The following is a 19,818-nucleotide window of genomic DNA, read 5'->3' as shown; positions in this document are numbered from 1 at the left end:
TACCTGAGTCGTTAACCTCTGTTGTGACAACACATTTCTTAAATGTGGTGTTAGCAATGCTACAAACCATTCGCGATGTTGGCCATCCATCAAAGTCATATTGGCTTCGTGAATTGTGCACTTCAATCTCTGATCCAACTCCCAAGGAGTCTTGCCTGGCATCATTTTGATCTCCTTGAACCCAATGATCGACTACGCCTCTGACTTCACCCTGCTAAATTCTTTGTTCACCGCAATTTGGATATCTGTGGCCCCCGCATTCTCATTGTCATTAGAATACTTAATATACCAGGTCAATGCGCAGTCATGCAAAGCGCTGACCAACGTCACTTTCTTTATATTATCATTTGTAACTCCCTATTCTTCCCAAATAGCCCTTATCACGAACCAAAATTGATCTGGATCTTCATTCCATATTCCCTTGAATAATAGCAACTTTATCACACTTGCTATATCGACTCGCGGTGGTGGCGGAGGTGGTATGGGTGAAGATGGGGGTGAAGGCGGTGAAACTGGTGGTGGTGTGGATGGGGGTGGTATGCGCGTAATCCTATACCTTATCAAATTGATCGCACTTCTTGGTGAGACCTTCGCGAGCTCTTCCTCGCCCCCTCATGGATGTGAAATCAAGTGGCTATTTTCTAGTTCTGCACTTCCTTCGTTTTTGTAAATTCTTCCACTTCACATAGCCTCGAACATCAATGTATTCGTATAATCCACTTTTCACATAGTAGCATTTTAATCCAAGTGTTCAGAGACTTAACATACTTACCTCACGGTCCTTTGAGAAAGCGTCGTTCTGCCTTGTTATAGCTGATTGAAGTATCTACTGCAAACTCAGTAATGAATCCTCCTGCAATCTGATCGAGCCAGTGATCAACAGAGCATGCAATATTATCCTCCAATACTTCTAATATATGCACCAATTCTAAAGTCCACACAATAGGATTATCGAGTCTCCACCTTCCTTGGCTATCTGCTAGCTTCCCGATCATGGAAAATTTTAGAGGTGAATGTTCACCCTCTGGCGAAATTAAGGGGTTTTAAACTTTTAGTGGGCGAATATTTTGTATCATAGTACATTTTTACAAATCACCTCAAATATCCCACCTTATTTTAAGGGAGAGGGTAGAAAAGGTAAATTTAGCCCTTGAAATTAGGAGTTACAACCTTCCATTCGCCCTAATTTTCAAGAATAGGTTTTATTTAAGTGAATCCTATGGGCCAAATACCATATTTATAAAATAGGTGTGGTAAATTAATAAACATATTAATAAATGAGAGGTATGGTAAATAAATAAAATATTTTTTATATTTACTCCATAAGTCACCTTATATACATGCAAGGGTGTAAACAAATAAAAAAATAAAATAAAGTGGAGGTATGGTAAATAAATAAAACCTCTTTTTATATTTAGTCCATAACCCTCTTTCTATTTATGAAGGCTCAAAAAGGAGGTTTTATTTAAGTGAATCCTATGGGCCAAATACCATATTTGTAAAAGAGGTATGGTAAATTAATAAAAATATAAATAAACGAGACGTATGGTAAACAAATAAAACATTTTTTTATATTTACTCCATATGTCACCTTATATTTATGAACACTCAAAAAATGTGTTATATTTAGGTGAAACCTATGGGAAAAATACTATGGGCCAAATACCATGGGCTAGATTATTATTAATACCATGCAAAAAAACATTATTAACCCTAATATTAGTATTAATAAAAATAAAAATGGCACATGGTATTGACCCATGGTATTCACGTGGAATGTAGCCTATTTAAATGGGGGAATTAAACCAGCATAGATCCATATTTACTCTGGATCTACTAAGCCCCGAGAGGTATCAAATATCGTGATATGAAAACTAGCATAGAGTGAAAAAATATTTGATCCCTCTCGGGGCTTGGTGGATCAAGAGTAAAAATGGATGTTGTAAACTAATGTATGTTAAACATTTTAACTTGGTTAAAATAAAAAATAAAATAAAAATCAATTATTAATTTTATTAATTTTTATAAATTACTAATAGCAATTTTTAAGCTCCAGGTTTATGATAACCCATGGTATTGACCCATGGTAATACCATGGTATTCATGTGAGCATAGACTATTTAAAGGGAAATTCTATCATATTAGATCCATCTCAATTCTCGGTCTACCAAGTGCTCAGAGGGATAAATAGATTTCATCCCCCTAAGAGTGGTAGATGTGGAGTTAAGATGGATATAGGTTGGTTTTTATGATAATGAAGATATTAAATAGACTTAGGAAACTATATTGTAAAAACATCTTAAGGTGAATGGTTAAAGCTACATTTAGCCACTTCACAAAATTTAGTAAAAAATGCCAATATCTCCATTAATATTGGTTTTTAACTTTTTCTGATTTAACAAAAAAAATTCAAAACAATGAAACCTTATCACTCTTTCCACATCACCCTCGTAGACGATTTCTCACCATTTTTCAAACATTCTCAATATGATATCTTCATGAAAAAGTTTAGGTACTGATGTTGGATTAGTTGTTTGAAAAATAAGTTGTTTTGTACAACCTTTCATCTTCTGTGCTATTCTTAGTTTTTCCTAATGATCTGTAGGGGTTCGAGCCACTCCACCATATTTTCCTAAAAGGTGGAGATTGTTCACCAAAAAGGAAATTAATCTACATGTTACAACGCTGTTAAAAAATGTGAGACCTACGAGGGTAGTGAATTATGCTAATAAGCAATTTAGATTGGGAGAGACATAATTAAATTTTATTATTTAATTGAAGATTTCCAATTAAAATAATAATAAATCTACATTTATATATTCATATATTGATTGGAAGGATTCTCACAATGGTCACTTCTTTCAATTAGATCCCCTTCAAGCCCTTGGGATACCTAATACTTTCTTATATAATATAGTTGGGCATGCTACTTGTTAGCGTGTTGGGGTAAACAAACTTGATGTGTTTTTTTTATCTCCCAGTTGGAGTCTATGGAATAAGAATGAAATTTGATAACTTGAAAAAAGTGGTAGCTTGACAAAAGTTGTAGAGAAAATATTAATCTCTCCTACCTTGACAGAACTCATTGTCAATATCAACACCTACAAGAACTTTGTTGTGGAATATTATCAAAACTAATAGAAGGATATGAAAGAGTGTATTGTAAGAACCTTGACAAACATGACCACTGAAACTTGGAACATTGTTTGTAGGAAGAGAAAATTATGTTTCTTTTTCCAAACATGTATGCTAGTATATTACAGTTTAATGAATATGTTTTCTTATTATCATATATGGTTTCATACTTTAACAAAACATTCGCCAAGACTTCACAATGTTTTATTATTTAGTAAAAGATTTGCCAAGATCTTACAATATTTTATAATTTATGAAAGATTCTCCATCACTGTACAAGATAATATAATCTGGTGAGAGATTCACCAAAAAAATTATATATACATATTATATTATTGATAAAATTGTCTCCCGTTTTTCCTATGTATCATGGGGATTAGCCCATTTATTATACATATAAATTTTGGGTGGTTCTTAAAATTTTCCCTATTCCCGATCCACTCATACAGCTCAGTAGGAAAAGATGCGAAGAAAAATTCATGGACTTCCGTATATAGGTAGCAGTCTAACCACTTTTCCTTTGATAGTCGCAGATTCCTGTTCTCCTGTGCCGTGAGCTCATGAATATTCCTATCCAACCAATCTTCAATTTCCTTCTAAGTTGGATTCCAGTGATACGACATCAGACATCTCTATGTAGATTCCGGTCCCGGCAACAGAACCATTTGTTGGCTTGTTAGGGCCTAACTAAGGTTCGGATTTAGATATCCAAACAAATCCCTATACTACTAGCCCTTTTGGTGATAGTCCAGTGAGCGCGGACTGAGGTCTCACTCGAAGCAGTATGGGAGGATGCTCGAACCAGGTTTCTACACCCTTGAGATGTCTGAGGGGTTGATTTAGTCCAATGGTGAACGCCTTCACACTGGGTGGTTCGTGCACTCTCCTATCCTATGAGGCCTTCATGCCCTTGTTATACTCACCCTCATGCAGCCCTAACCGAGGGTTGTCGGGCTTTCGTGTTGCTGAAGCAGTGATTTGCATTGTTTCCCCAAGTCACATTGTCGATCTAACCTACCTTCTTATGACAGTTAGTTATCTTCACGTACACTGATGCCTTATATAATATTTACTTGTTTAGCACATTCATATAGGTTCGTGCAGAAAATAGATAGTAAACTTGCAATTCATACCCAATATACTTCGATGCATAAAACAGGAAAAGATACAAAGAAATATGGTAAAACTTCTTCTTTATTAATGCTTTCAACTGGTTACAGACTCGACCTGCCCTACGCGCTCAGCTGCAGTGGTCCACTCACTCAACAACAAACTACTAGGCCTCTATGCACTCAGCTGTAGAGCCTTCTCCTACTTTACGACCCAAAGACACGACTTACACTTTGACTCAATGCTTCATTTACTCCTTAGTTTCCTTGATCCATCATTCGATGACATCCCTTTACACCTAGAGCCTTGCTCTATTTGTAAAATGCCATGGTCTGCGGATCATGTGTAGATCTTTCAAACCTACATTACATTACAAAAGCAAGGGCGGACAACCCTATAACTCTATTATGAATTCACGCTCCGTGCCCACAAATCGCAAAGTCTTTACAATGGACTTAGTCAAAACATGGGCTTTAAGCCCCAAAACATGCCTTGGGGGGATCCCATGCCCAAAAATCACCCACCTTTTCCAGTATCTCAAAGGGGCCATACATTAGAGCCTTGATTTTCATACGAGGCCCCTACAGCCTCACCTTATTCAACTATAGCCATGATCTATATCCCACCTTGAATGTGTTTGTAACAACCTTGCTGAAAATTTCATGTAATAAAAGATAAAAACAATAACCATGGATGAATGGGGAACTTATTCCAAGATGAATGTTGGTTAGGACATCCTATTGTGTGTTCATTCATTTTTTTATGGCTAAGGAAATTAGCAAAGGCAATGGCTAAGGCTCTGGAAAGGAAAAATGGTACTTTTGGAACATTTATTTATGAAAATAATGGAAATTAGGAGAAAAAGGAGGTGAAAGGTCACAAGTTACATGTGAGGAGAAAAATGAAGAAAATAGAGGCCTCATTCATAAAAGTCTTATGAGGATCAGTTGGTAACCTTTTGTCAATTTATCTTTGGAGATCTGTCATTATTCTCTATCTCTCATACTCTTGGACACTTAGAGTTTTCTAGGAGCACTTTGGTATTAGAGCAAGGAAGGGAAAGGGGGCAAGAGTAAGCAAAGATCAAGTAGGAAAATGTAGGATCAGGTAGCTACAATAGTCTTCATTGCAAGTATCGACTTGAATGTGTATTTTCCTTGCTAGATTTGGCATGCATGGGATTGCATGTGTTTCTTTTCTACCATGGCATGGGTTTTTCCAGATGTGATAGTATTTCCAACCTAGCCTCACCATTTATTGATAGTTTTGATGAGATGGGTTCTCTCATGTGGTTTGTGTGGGATGGATGGATTGGATGTGATGCTGATTGGGGTGGATCCCCAAATTGGCAAATACATGATGGTAGTGGTTCCTAAACTAGACTGAGGATGTACGAAGCCACTGGCCTAGTAAGATCTGAACCAGACTGTGGGTTGCGGTAAAGCTAGATTGTGTGCCTTGGTGGGCCTAAGAATCCTTGCCAGTGAATGGTGGGATATATGGTAAAGCCAAGAGGTGGATTTTCTCTCTATTAGACCTAGTGATTCTAGAATGGAATGCAAGGTAGAGCCTGGAGAGTATGTCCTGGTGTAGTGCCTAGTGAACCATGGATTAGGATATGGATGCATGGTAAAGCCTAAGAGACTAGGAGGAACTGAAATTCCTCATGGTGTAGATGGAGAACTTCGGTGGCATCCACATTGATTAGTGTTGTTGATGTATTCTATGAGTCCCACATTCATGCTTGGAATATGGCACGGGGGTGATTGGCTAAAGAGAGACTTGGCTCAACCAATCTATGGTCAGGTGGAACGTGGTAGTCCCATCTTTGGTTAGTTATTTAGTTTGATTAACGAGAAATTCATTCCATTGATTTTTATGTGTAAATGTACCGGTGTATAGATGGATTTTGATGGGTGTTATGTTTAATGTATTTTTGTTCCTATTATGCTAGTTATAAGTACATTTTATGGTAGCAACTATACCTGGCTCTTAGCATGTTTTTACTTGTATTTGAATTTATATTGAGTCTTTGACCTAATAAGTAATAAGGCAATAAATGAAATGATAAAACAAAGGTTCATGGCGATTCTCAGATAAGTAAGAGATCCCCACACTTAATTTTGTTGAATACACCCATAGGTTACATGTTGACAATATGTTTGATGAAATGCCTGCCATGGCTAGTAGGGGTCTGGTTAAGGCCTTGATCAACTATTTACATTTGCATCATTGTTTCACGGTATATTAATTAATTCTAAGCTTTCATTCCAATCTGGGTAGTGGCCTGGGCTCTGGGCCTCAAAAAGTGTCTCAAATCTCGGGGTCACTAGCACAAAATGGGCAAGTTTGGACCACAGTCATTGGCATGCAGGCCTATGAGATCGACTTTAGGTCTCTGGTCACCCCCTTCCCCATAGCATGGGAGTGACTAAGCGTTAAATTTTCCAGAACATTAGTGGGACCCATGGCTAGGCTATCTGAGTGGATGACTTGTCTCTTGAAGGTTTTGTTGATGGTTTTGGATGGTTGTATGTGATATTGTGTCGATTCCACTTCCTTAAGTTCAGCTAGGTGGTGGAATATGATCATAGTAGCCTCTCATCTCATGTTTACCCTAGTTGGCATCGTTACTTGGGTGGATGAGGGAGGAGGGTGTTATAATGTGGTATCATAGCATGGTTCAACTCTCAGACTCAATGGGTTGAATATGTTAGCCATGCATGCATTTCAATTGCATGTGTGTCTCTTATGCTTATATACTTGTTGCATTTACTTGATTATGGATTAGGGTTGAAGTATGGTTATCATGGAGAATTTGACGTTGATTTTGTGAAATGTAATTTTCATGAGTATGTGACTGACTGTATATGGTTATTTTTCACTTACATGTTGATTTTATGTCACCTACTTACATCCTTGTATGTTAGCTTACACTTTCAATATTTTGATTACATGCATTGGTCTTGTAGGTTGATTATAAGAATTGATCAATTATGTTCGAATACATGCAGTTATGCATATTTTTAGTTGGTTAGAAATTGATTATGCATATTGTTGGTTGCATGTAGCAATGTGTACAATGGGGTAGTGGTTGTTGTCATGCATGAGGTCATAGCATGAATTGTTGACATGGCCTTGCATTGGTGACTATATCCTAGTTAGAGTGATGTTTATGTGTTGATATATCTAATTGTGTATGTCTATACATTGTTATGATTATGTTATACATGTGTCACTTTGATTTGGTGATCTTGAAGACAAGGTATCCTCCACAAGTTATACTAAGGTATGTCAATTTATTGTGATTTGGTTTATCTGGCATGTTATGAATTGTGGGAAGAAAGAGATCAAATGGATAGAAATATGGTTAACTAAAAAGACTCTTCCTATGAATCAAAAGAGTAGTATGGTGCTAGGAATCATTCTGATTTGGTAGTTAAAAATATGAGCTTAAAGGAAGATAATGAATGAATCATACAGGCGCAAGAAAAGAAAGCAGAGTTCAATGCTATAATTCTTTAGAGCTTGTCAAACTTGCAGCAATAAGGGGTTCTTCGGGTCAAACATGCACATGAGGATGGAACTAATGAGGTGTATGGTAGAAGGTCTCCTGGTCGACACATGTTGGATAGATCTGACACAGTGAGAGATGCTAGGTCATTGGACACTTCAAATCAGAGGGGCTATGATCACATGTATTATTCTAGTTCTCATTCTGATAGACATCATGATCATCCTCGCTATCATCCTTATAGGAGGAATGATAGGGGTACTTACCAGATGAATTCAAGAAAGAAAAACCACCTACTTTTGATGGAGATGTGAAGAATTCGAAAGATGTAGAGGCTTGGATACTTGGCATGGAAACATTCCTTGAGTTGCATGAGTACATAAATAACATGAAGGCCCGAATATCTTTCTTTAGCTTGAAAAAGTATACATCTGGTGGGAAGATGTTAAGTGGCTTAGAGACATCAGGGCATATGACTTGAGTTGGCTAGAATTCAAGGGGCTTTTCAGAAAGAAATATTTTTCAGAAAGGTACTACGACAGCAAGGCTAAATAATTCTAGGAGTTAAAGATGGGGTCAATGATAGACAAAGAGTATACGACCTAATTTCGTAAGTCATTGAGGTATGTACCATATCTTACTGATGAGAAGGCTAAAGTTTAGATATTTTTCAATGGTTTTCCATTATCATTTAGAGATCGGATTGAGTATGATGAGCCTTGGTCACTTGAGGACACTATTGGGAAATTGAAGAATTTCTATGAGAAATCAAAGTGTAAGAATGAATCTCAACTTGGATGGAAAGGAAAAGACAAAGGTGGAGATAAATGGCAGCCTAAGAGGACAAGGACTCAACATGATGATGGAAAAGAAAATATGGAACCGTAAAAGAGATTTAATGCGGCTAGATAGAGACATGGGCCACAACAACAACAACAACAACATAGAGGTGAGGGAACTAGTCGGTTGGAGTGTTGGACATGTGGTGAAGAACACCTTAGGAGAGAATTTCCACAACATCAAGGTAGAAGGCCTAAGATATATAGTGCATAGGAAGTGTAGGCTATTGGAGATGTTGGTCAGAGTATTCCACGTATTTATGCAGTAGTGGAGAATAGGAAAGCATAACAACAGGCATCTATCATTGAGATGGATGGTAAGCTTTGTGATCAAGCTATTTCTAACTTGATTAACCCTAGATCTAATTATTGCTATGTTAGTCCTAACTTGGTTGATAAGTGTGGGTTGAATAAGGAGTTGCATGCAGAGTCTTGGTTAGTACAGTTGGATACAGGTACGAAGAAGCGAGTTCATCATTGGGTAAGAGCTTGGGCATTTGATTCGAATGGTATGCCTACAACAACACATTTGAATGTATTATCATTGGGTTCATACAATATGTTATTGGGCATCGATTGGTTGTATCTACATAGAACCAAGGTTGACTGCCATGGAAACACTATTGAGTTTGTTGATGACAATGGAGAACTAAGAGTCTTACAAGGTAAGAGGGAAGCCACATCAGTTAGGATGGTGATAGATATGAAAGTGAAGCATAGCCATAGGAAACGGTGCAAGCTATTTGTAGTACCCATTTCTAGTGATAAGGGTAAGGAGGCTGAGGATGCAGATGTGTTGAACAGGTACCTAGTGTTGCAACAATTTTGGGATGTACTCCCTGAGGACATTATAGAGTTTCCACCCCATAAGGAGGTAGAATTTTCAATTGCTTTAGTACGAGGGGCAACTCTAGCAACGAAAGCACTATATAGGATGAGCAAACCTAAGTTGGTTGACTTAAATTTTCATCTGAAGGAATTGTTGGACAAGGGATACATTAGGTCAAGTGTGTCACCTTCGGGCACATCATTACTATTTGTACATAAGAAAGATGGTACCGTTAGATTATGCATTGATTATAGGCATCTAAACAAAGTTACTATCAAGAACAAATATCCTTTGTTGAGGATTGATTACTTATTCGATCAACTAAAGGTAGAAGAAATGTTCTCAAAGGTTTACTTCAGATCCAGATTCCATTAGGTATGCATCAAAGAGGAGGACATTTACAAGACTGCATTCAGGACCAGGTATGGGCATTAAGAGTTTTTTGTTGTTATATTTGGCTTAACTAAGGCTCCAACGACATTCATGTGTTTGATGAATAGTGTGTTGCATCTATTTTTGGATAAGTTTTTTATTGTATTCATTGATGATATATTAGTATATTCTAAAATTGAGGAAGATCATGATGAGCACTTAACAATAGTATTGAGGTTGTTAAGAAAGCATCAATTGTATGCTAAGCTCATCAAATTTAGTTTCTTTCAGATTGAGGTGCACTACTTGCGACATGTTGTCTCGAAGTAAGGCATTGTAGTAGATCGAGAACAGATAAGAGCCATCATGGAGTGGGTAGATAAGAGTGTGGATGAGGTAAGATCTTTCATGTGTATGGAAGGCTATTATAGAAGGTTCATTAGGAACTTCTCACAGATTTCTTATCCTATCACATTATTGCAGAGGAAATGTAAGAAGTTCGAATGGACCGAAGAGTGTGAGGCTAGTTTTGAGCAACTCAAGTAGTTGATGACACATGCACCAGTGTTACATATTGCAGATCTGAACAAAGAGATTGTGGTATGTACAAATGCTTACAAGAGAGGAATGGGTGGAGTCCTTATGCAGGATGGATAGGTTGTATGTTATGAGTCTTGAAAACTAAACGAGAATGAGAAAAACTACCCAACATATGATCTTGAGCTAGAAACGATCATACATGAATTGAAGATGTGGACGCACTATCTTCTTGCTAGGTGGTTTGTTCTTATGAGTGATCACATTAGATTGAGGTATTTGTTTTACCAGCTTAATATGAATGTCAGGTGGGCCAGATGGTTGGCCATGATCAGGTAGTTTGACTTCAATATTAGGTACATTAAGGGTAAAGAGAACAAGGTGGTAAATTCTCTCAGTAGACACGTACAGGTACATCACTTAGAAGCTATGATCTCCTATGGGACAGACTTATAGGATAGGATCTTATAGGCACGACAATAGGATGTCAGTTATATGGAGGTTGTGCACAGGTTGCAGCAGGGTGATAGTACACGTACAGGTACAGGTGTAGGTACAGGTACATGTAGTAGTACATGTACAGGTGGTAGTATAGGTATAGTCACACGTACAAGTACATGTATAGGTGCAGGTGCACAGGGGATAGACTATTGTCTTATACCAGAGGGATTGGTCAAGTTCAAAGACAAGATATATGTATTAGATAGAAGCGAGCCCAATAAGGGGATCTTTAGGGAGTTTCATGCAAAACCTTATTCATTTCACGCAGGTTATCAAAATACACTCATGATGATGAAGATATATTAATTTTGGTTGAATCTAAAGAGGGATATAGCAGAGTTTGTGGTGAGATGCTTTGACAGTTAGTGAGTGAAAGAAGAGTGCAAACATCTAGGTGGACTACTACATATGATCGCTAGCCTTGAGTGGAAATTGGAGGTCATTTCCATGGACTTCATCACAGGGTTTCCGGAGATAGTAAAGCAACATGATTCCATCATGGTCATTGTGGATAGGTTAACAAATGTTGCACACTTTCTTCCATGAAGTCTACATTCTCAGCTAGTAATGTGGCATAGGTATTCATCCAAGATGTGGTTAGACTGCATGGTGTTCCAAAGAATATTGTGCCAGATAGGGATTAAAAGTTCACTTGCAAGTTTTGGAAGGCATTATTTGTAGGTTTGCGCACAAAATTGGCCTTCAGCACATCTTATCATCCACAGATGGATGGATAGACAAAGACAGTCAACAAGATATCGGAGGACATGTTGAGGATGTATGGGATGCATCAGCATAGGAAGTGGTAAGAGTATCTCCCTTTGGTCCATTTTGCATAAAACAGTTGTTATCAGGAGCCATTGAGGATGACTCATTTTAAGGCATTGTATGGGCGGAGTTGTAACACTCCCATTAGTTGTAGTGATCAGGTTAACAGAGTATTGATTGGACCAGATATGTCAGTAGACATGGAATAGGAAATTTAGGTGATAAAGAATAATCTTAAGGTAGCACAAGATAGGAAAAAGAATTATGTAGACATGAGCAAGTTGTTCAAGGAGTTCCAGGTTGGGGACATGTATACTTGTGCATAAAACCAAAGAAGAGCTCCATGTAGATTGGATCATGTGCCAAGCCGAGACCACGTTTTTGTGCACCCTTCAGTATCATTGAGAAGATTGGGCAAGTAGCCTATCGACTTGCACTGCCTTCGATAGTGAAATTCCATGATGTTTTCCATGTCTAATTGCTTAAGAAGTATGTTAAAGGTGTTCATCATGTGATTGACTAGATTATATTGCAGGTCAAACTAGATGCAGAATTTCAGTCAGAGCCTTAGTGTATATTGTGAAAAAAAAGCTCATCCCCTCGAACGGAGCAGTTGTGCAACTTAAAGTGAAATGGAAGCACTTTGGGCCTGATGAAGCTAGATGAGATATGGAAGATGAGATGTAGCCCATTTATCCTTCCTTGTTTTTTGGTTGAGGTAAAGCAACTTTGATATGGTAGTTTGGTGATTGCTTATGGTGGTTTAGTAGTTTCTTATGACGGCTTGGTATATGCTTTATGGTGATCGATATATGCTTTATGATGGTTGATATATGTTATATCATATTTTGATATATGCCTAGATATGATGTTTTTGTATGTTTGATATACATTTTGGTATATGATTTGGCATATGTTTTGGTATATATAATTTTGATGATGTTTCTATATGTACACCCATGTATGGATGTAAATATCGTAACGAGCTGTGTTATAAAGCTCCACTATGCAGTATGGGTGTCATGTTATTATGATTATGTTGTTATGCTATTGTGCTATCATGTGGTTATGTTACCATGATGTTATTATTTCCTGTGGATTCGCACTCAATAGGATGATTATTGTAAATACCATAATGAGTTGTGATATAAAGCTCCACTATGCGGTATGTTGTCATGTTGTCATGATGTTCTGCTCTTGATCAAATATTTCATTGTAAATACTACAATGAGTTGTGTTATAAAGATCCACAAGAATTATGTCTTATTTCAGTAGGTTGTTGAGCTATATGTGTGTCCGAACGCCGATGATGGTCTCCACCAAGGGGGAGGGTTCTGTAACAACACTGGTGAAAATTCCACGTAATAAAAAATAAAAACAATAAAAACACATGAATGCAACACTTATTCCAAGATGAATGTTGTGTAGGACATCCTATTGTGCTTTCATTCAATTGTTTATGGCTAAGGAAATTGGAAAAGGGAATCACCAAGGATTTGAAAAAGAAAAATGGTATTTTTGGCACGTTTACTCATGAAAATAATGGAAATTAGGAGAAAAAGGAGGTGTAAAGTCATAGGTTTCATGTGAGGAAGAAAATGAATGAAACTAATTAAAAATGAGGAAAATAGGGGCATCATTCATAAAAAGTATTACCAGGATCAGTGTAGAAGTCACTAATTGAGTAGAAACAATTATATGCGAAAACCTCCAAATGTTTCTTTGGATTGTAAGAGGTAGAATATATGGGTCATATTTTATCTCATGAAGTTGTTAAGGTAGACACTAGAAAAATTAAATTAATTAAGGAATGGAAAATCCCCACATCCATAAAGCATTTGCGAGGATTTCTTGGGTTGATAGGGTATTATCAAAAGTTTGTTAAGAATTATGGGAGAATAACAACACCTCTAACAACATTACTAAAGAAAGATGGATTTTCTTGGACTCTAGAAGCAACGAAGGCCTTTGAACATCTTAAAGAGGAAAAGTGCCAAGCACTGGTCTTAGCTACATCAAACTTCAAAAAAAACTTTATCGTGGAATGTGATGGCTCAAGAAATGGAATTGGTGTTGTTTTAATGCAAGAAGCAAGACCCATTCCTTTCTAAAGTCGTTCGATCAAAGGAAAGTATTTACACAAAGCTATTTATGAGAAGGAAATGTTGGCAATATTGCATGCACTTAAGAAATCGTGACCTTAACTAATGGGAAGACACTTCAAGGTAAAAATAGATCATGATAGTCTTAATTACTTCTTCAAACAAAGATTATCTTTAGAAGAGAAGAAAAAATGGGTCACAATGATGTTGGTTTATGACTTTGAAATCATCTACAAAAAAGGGAAGCTTTTTTTTTTGTAGATGCACATTAATGAATTCAAATGTTAAAACTGAAGTAGAATTGAGTAGCCATTAATGAATTGAATGTTAGCTGAAAGTGTGGAATTCGAGAGAACTTCTTGAGAAGAAAGAGTTTATGATAGATGATTAAACATAATAAAGATGCATAACATAAATGAAAACAATAAAAACATAGTGATACCAGAATGTAAAGTTGATTACGAAGTTTGTCCCTGATGGACTACATCTCCGGGTCCCCCTTCAAGATGGGTGACCACTTTATTAGGATTGAAACCAAGGAGTTCGATTACACAAAGAATAGACTAGATTGAATGTGCATGCAGGAACTTCTAGTCATTGTAAAAGGATATCTCTTTGAACTAGCTTTCTAATGCCTATCACAGTTCCCAATTTCGACTCTGGATGCTCCTGTTACACTGAAAACAAAACTACATATGACCTCCAGAATCTGCATACAAAAACCAAAAGCACCAATATCCATTTCAATGAACAAAAACCACCTCTTATAGGCCTTACGATACACTCAAACATCCTCTGGCATAAACTTGGCATGAATTGGCTTATTTTTGGTAAGTTGATACTCGGTCTTCTTACAAGAAGACACCTTTCTACCTAGTGACATGGCGGTTATATTAATTTTGAATAAAACCATAATAAAAAATCCATAAATAACATTGGATAAGGCCATGGCCACTGGCAGCTTACTGACCAGGTGGATGATGTTGACAATGCATGTGCATAGTCGTTATAATTGTTGTTAGCTCGTTGACGATTTCGCTACCAACTGATGGTGCTCCAATGGTTCTAGCCTGCATGTGACAATTGTTGGTACGATTTTCTACTACAGTTAACTGTAACTGAATGGTTAACTCCTTATGTTAACCCTTCTGTTCACATGTTACAGTTCTGTTGTAGTCACAGTCAGCCTTCCCCGCGCGGTTAACTCCACTGCTTATAACCTGACTGTTAGGTTTCTCTCACATGGCAATTATCCTGATGCGATTTCCGATAGCGGTTCAGGGTTTTCATGTGGTTTTATTTGTTTTACATTATTCTATAATGTATTTACATTGCAGAGAGTGGGTTTAAACTTTGGACTAAGTTTTATCACTAGGCTTTTATGTCATATGTTTGTAGCATAGCATGTCCGATAGTTTTAGGACTAGTTCTTAGGTATCTAGCATAGGTTTTATGTATTTTATTACATGGTAAAGGTTTAGACATTAAGTTTTTTAATGCATTTTTGAATGTTAAATTAAGTTCTAGGTTTAGGGTTGTACATTAGGACTTTACATCAAATAGAGAAAAACCCATTTGCCCCCAAATGTCACAAAGTGACATTTGTCTCATGACAACAACCAAACCTTGTACATGGATGACAAAACCAACAGCGATGATCAACCCTGGTAGAACTATCGATGAACACTTGTCGACAACCAGATACAAACCCATTACCATGAAGACCTATTAACATCACCTGAATCAACTTGAATAACCTGCACCATAATAATATTGTCGAAACTAAACGTCACCAGCCTGAATTGTTGACGACGACACTGTACACTGATGATGAACCTATGCAACTGATCTGATGAGATCCTCCTGGATTAATTCTCTCCACTTGAAAGCTTTTGGACCAAAAAAGTTTGACTAAACAAATAGTTGATGAGGGTAGAGTTCCCTCACTTTCCACCTTGACTTGATGATGTACCAATACATTCGATCAATCACCTGCAAGTGATGACGCTGAGGATTCTGACCATGGCACATTTTGACTTGGTTACCTATTCCATTCATCTGTAGTATGAACAACTTGCGATGATGGTCAAACAACCTGTTATGAACATGGCAATTGATTTCTTTCCATGAAGAACCATGAGTTAGTGATTCATAATCATCATTGAAAACAATCTCTACAGGATATTGTTCAATCAATTCAACATGTATTAACAATCTATTTTGTGGAATAACAGAGACAATCGAAGATGTTTTTGACATCAAACCAACTACCTGAGTTGACATACTTTCCTGCTTTCTAATTACTAAGTGAACTTGTTGCCATAAACCCATCAAACTGTAAGGTGAAAACTACTGCAACTTAGTTTGTCTTTGAAAGTATTGAATTAGTTGTTGATTTGTTTGAATCAATTTTTCCTTATTCATTAAATGATGTTTCCATTGATTAGCACTTTCCCCTGATGCATAAGTTTCCCTTAGATACTTTGAAACTTCTTTAGAAAAGGCTTTGATATGAAAACAAATAGGTTTCCTCTCCACTTGAAAATAGGTTTCAAAACTATTCGAAACATGAAATGGTGACACAATACAAGAGAAATGGAGCATTGACTCTCCCCAATATTGACCTGTATCCCTATATCTGTTAATTTCTAAACTTGAACTGAATTGATTCATTCTGACATTAGGAAGAGGATCTTTAGGCACAAATTGTAATTCATGTTGTATTCCCTGCTTATGAGTAAGATGTTTGGTTTTACATAGAACTGGAATAGTTTCTATCTCTTTGATCAAACTATCTTTAAGCTGAGACTCATAACTTGAACAAACATCATGTTGATTTTTATGTTGTTCCTTTACACACTTGATTACAAGTCTCTTATTTGAACTTATTAATCACTTCATCGGATTAGCATTAAATAAATTCAAGTGATTTTTACTTTGATGTTCCCTGACAATAAATTCAACCCCATTTTTCTTAAGGTGATATTTATGCTCTGTCCTGTAAAATACTACATCACGATCATAAAGATAAGTACTTCCTAAGACAACTCCACATATGTCTATTGGAAGCACAGCTAATTCCACTTCATCAATGTAATTAGGTGTAATGGAAAATCTTAATCAACACTGTTTAGTGACTTTTATCTCTGTTGATTTATTTAGCCATCCTAATGGGTAAGGTCTTGGATGATTCTGTGTTTCCAAACCCAAACTCTTAACTAAATATTCAAAGATTAAATTCACTTGTGATCCACTATCAAACATTGTATCTATCATTGTGTGCTTAGAAGTTATCCTTATGTTAAATAATTCAACTCTTTTATCCTCATTTGAAGGATTTATGTTTGATGAAGATGCAGTAGTTTTTGAAATTGAACCAGTGTCAGAAGTTTTACCCCATAGCAGTTATCCTCCTTTCATCACCTGAATCTGAACCTAGATCTTGCTGGACTGGTGCAATTTCCTTCTTTTCATCCTTCTCCTTAAGGAACCTTTTGGGCTTAAGTTCTGGATGAAGTTTCCAACACTTCAATTCATCATGACTAATTCTCTAGCTATGAGAACAAGTAGGTCTTTCCTTCTGATCTATCGCTCATTTCTTTCTCTTCGAATTGTTCTTCCCCTTACTATCATTGGAATATTTCATTTCCAACTCTTTGGATGACTGCGATGAAAACTTGAATGGTCTACCACCTGATTCAATATGTATGGCCTGAACACACACTTCATCAGAATCATTAGTATTAAACATCAATAATGTATGCTGCAAATATGAATGTAAATTGCGGATGCATTTTAACAAAGTTTCACATGTATCCAATGAAATACCAAGTGACAATTCTTTCTTTATGAACTCTTCAGTAATCTCCTAAACACTTTTCCCTTTACCTTTCCTCAAATGTTGCAAATCAATAATAGCTTGCTGCATGTATCCTAAAGGATAGAATTGTTTCCTAAGAGATTTTAAAAACTTAGACCATGAAGAGATGAATTTTCATTTGCGCTTTACATCTATCTAAGTTTTACTTTCCCACTAGATTAGAGTTGTTCCCGGCATTCTAAGTGTAGCTAATTGAATTTTCATTTTATCATTAGAAATGTTCTGTATACGGCACTACACTTCTAACTGCTTAATCCAGTTATCTAATGTTTCAGGATTCATTTCACCATCATAAATAGGTAACTCAAATTTCACATCATGTTTCAAAAGAGATGTTTTCTTAGGTTTCTTTCATGTTTCAAATTCTGCATTGGAGGAAGAAGAATAAGAAGAAGAAGATGATGGATATGATGTATTTGAAGGTGGTTTAACAACCTTGCCTTTAACTTTGTCCTTCTTCGATGGCTTTGAAGAAGAAGCTGCATCTTTCACCTTCTTGTCTTCATAAAGTTCTCCCAACATCTGCTGCATGGTCAAGAATTCTTGTTGAAAATGTTCATCACTCATCTTAGTTTAACTGTTTTCACTGGCAATAGATCCTGTCATGGTCAACTTATGAACAAATCATCACTTCACAATCTCTGGATCAATCTGCTCAAGGATTCCTTCTCCTCATTGTGACTTTGACCTGGTTAACATTCAATTTCAAATTTTACAAACACAACCTACTTTGATACCAAATTATATGATCTGAAATGATCATATGTTAAAACTGAAGTAGAATTGATTAGCCATTAATGAATTGAATGTTAACTGAAAGTGTAGAATTCAAGAGAACTACTTGAGAAGAAGGAATTTACGGTAGATGATTAAACGTAAGAAAGATGCATAACAAAAGTGAAAATAGTAAAAACATAGTGATACCAGACAACAAAGTTGATTACAGAGTTCATCGCTGATGGACTACGTCTCCGAGTCTACTTTCAAGATGGGTGACCACTTTATTAGGATTGAAACCAAGGAGTTTGATTACACTAAGAATATACCAGATTGAATATGCACATAGCCACTTCTGGTTAGTGTCAAAGAATAGCTCTCTTAACCAACTTTCCAATGCCTATTATGGTTCCCAATTCTGACTTCGGATGCTCCTATTACACTAAAAACAAAAGTGCATATGACCTCCAGAATCTACATACAAAAACCAAAACCACCAATATCCACTTCAATGAAGAAAAACCGACTCTTATAGGCCTGCAGGTACATTCAAACCTCCTATGGCCTAAACTTGGCATGAATTGGCTTATTTTTGGGTAAGTTGATACTCGGTCTTGTTACAAGAAGATATGTTTCGACGTAGTCACATGGTGGGTATTTTAAATATCGAACAAAACCATAACAAAAAACCCATAAAGAAAATTGGATAAGGCCATGGCTACTGGCGGCTTACTGATCAGGCAGATGATGTTGACAATGCATGTACACAGTCATTATAACCACGGTTAGCTTGTCGATGGTTTCGTTGCCAGCTGACGGTGCACCGACGATTCCGGCTTGCATGTGACAACTCTTGTTGCAATTTTCTGCTACAGTTAACTATAACTGGATGGTTAACCCCCATCGCTAACCCTTATGTTCACACGTTATAGTTCCACTACGGTCACGGTAGGCCTTCACTGCGTAGTTAACTCCACCACTTGTAACCTGACTATTAGGTTTCCCTCACATGAAAACTATGTCAATGTGGTTTCCAAGAGTGGTTAGGGACTGTCATGTGGTTTTATTTGTTTTACATTGTTTTTTAATGTGTTTACATGGCAAAGAGTGGGTTTAAACTTTGGAACAAGTTTTAGCACTAGGATTTTATGTCATAGGTTTCTAGCATAGCATGTCTGATAGTTTTAGGACTAGTTCTTAGGTATTTAGCATATGTTTTATGTATTTGATTACATGGTAAAGGTTTAGACATTAGCTTTTTTAATGAATTTTTTAATGTTTCATTAATTTCTAGGTTTAGGGTTTTACATTAGGACTTTACATCAAATAGAGAATACCCATTTGCCTCCAAACGTCACAAAGTGACATTTGTCTCATGGAGATAACCAAACCTTGTATATGGATGATAAAACCCACGTCGATGATCAACCCTAGTGGAACTGTTGATGAACACTTGTCGACAACCAGATACAAACCCATTACCATGAAAACATATTAACATCACCTGAATCAAC

Source organism: Pinus tabuliformis, chromosome 8 (genome assembly GCF_031772625.1).
Source record: "Pinus tabuliformis cultivar Carrire ecotype Pingquan chromosome 8, CPIR1, whole genome shotgun sequence".
NCBI classification, from domain to species: domain Eukaryota; kingdom Viridiplantae; phylum Streptophyta; class Pinopsida; order Pinales; family Pinaceae; genus Pinus; species Pinus tabuliformis.
The sequence above is the reverse complement of the archived record's forward strand: the minus strand, read 5'-3'. Positions refer to the sequence as shown.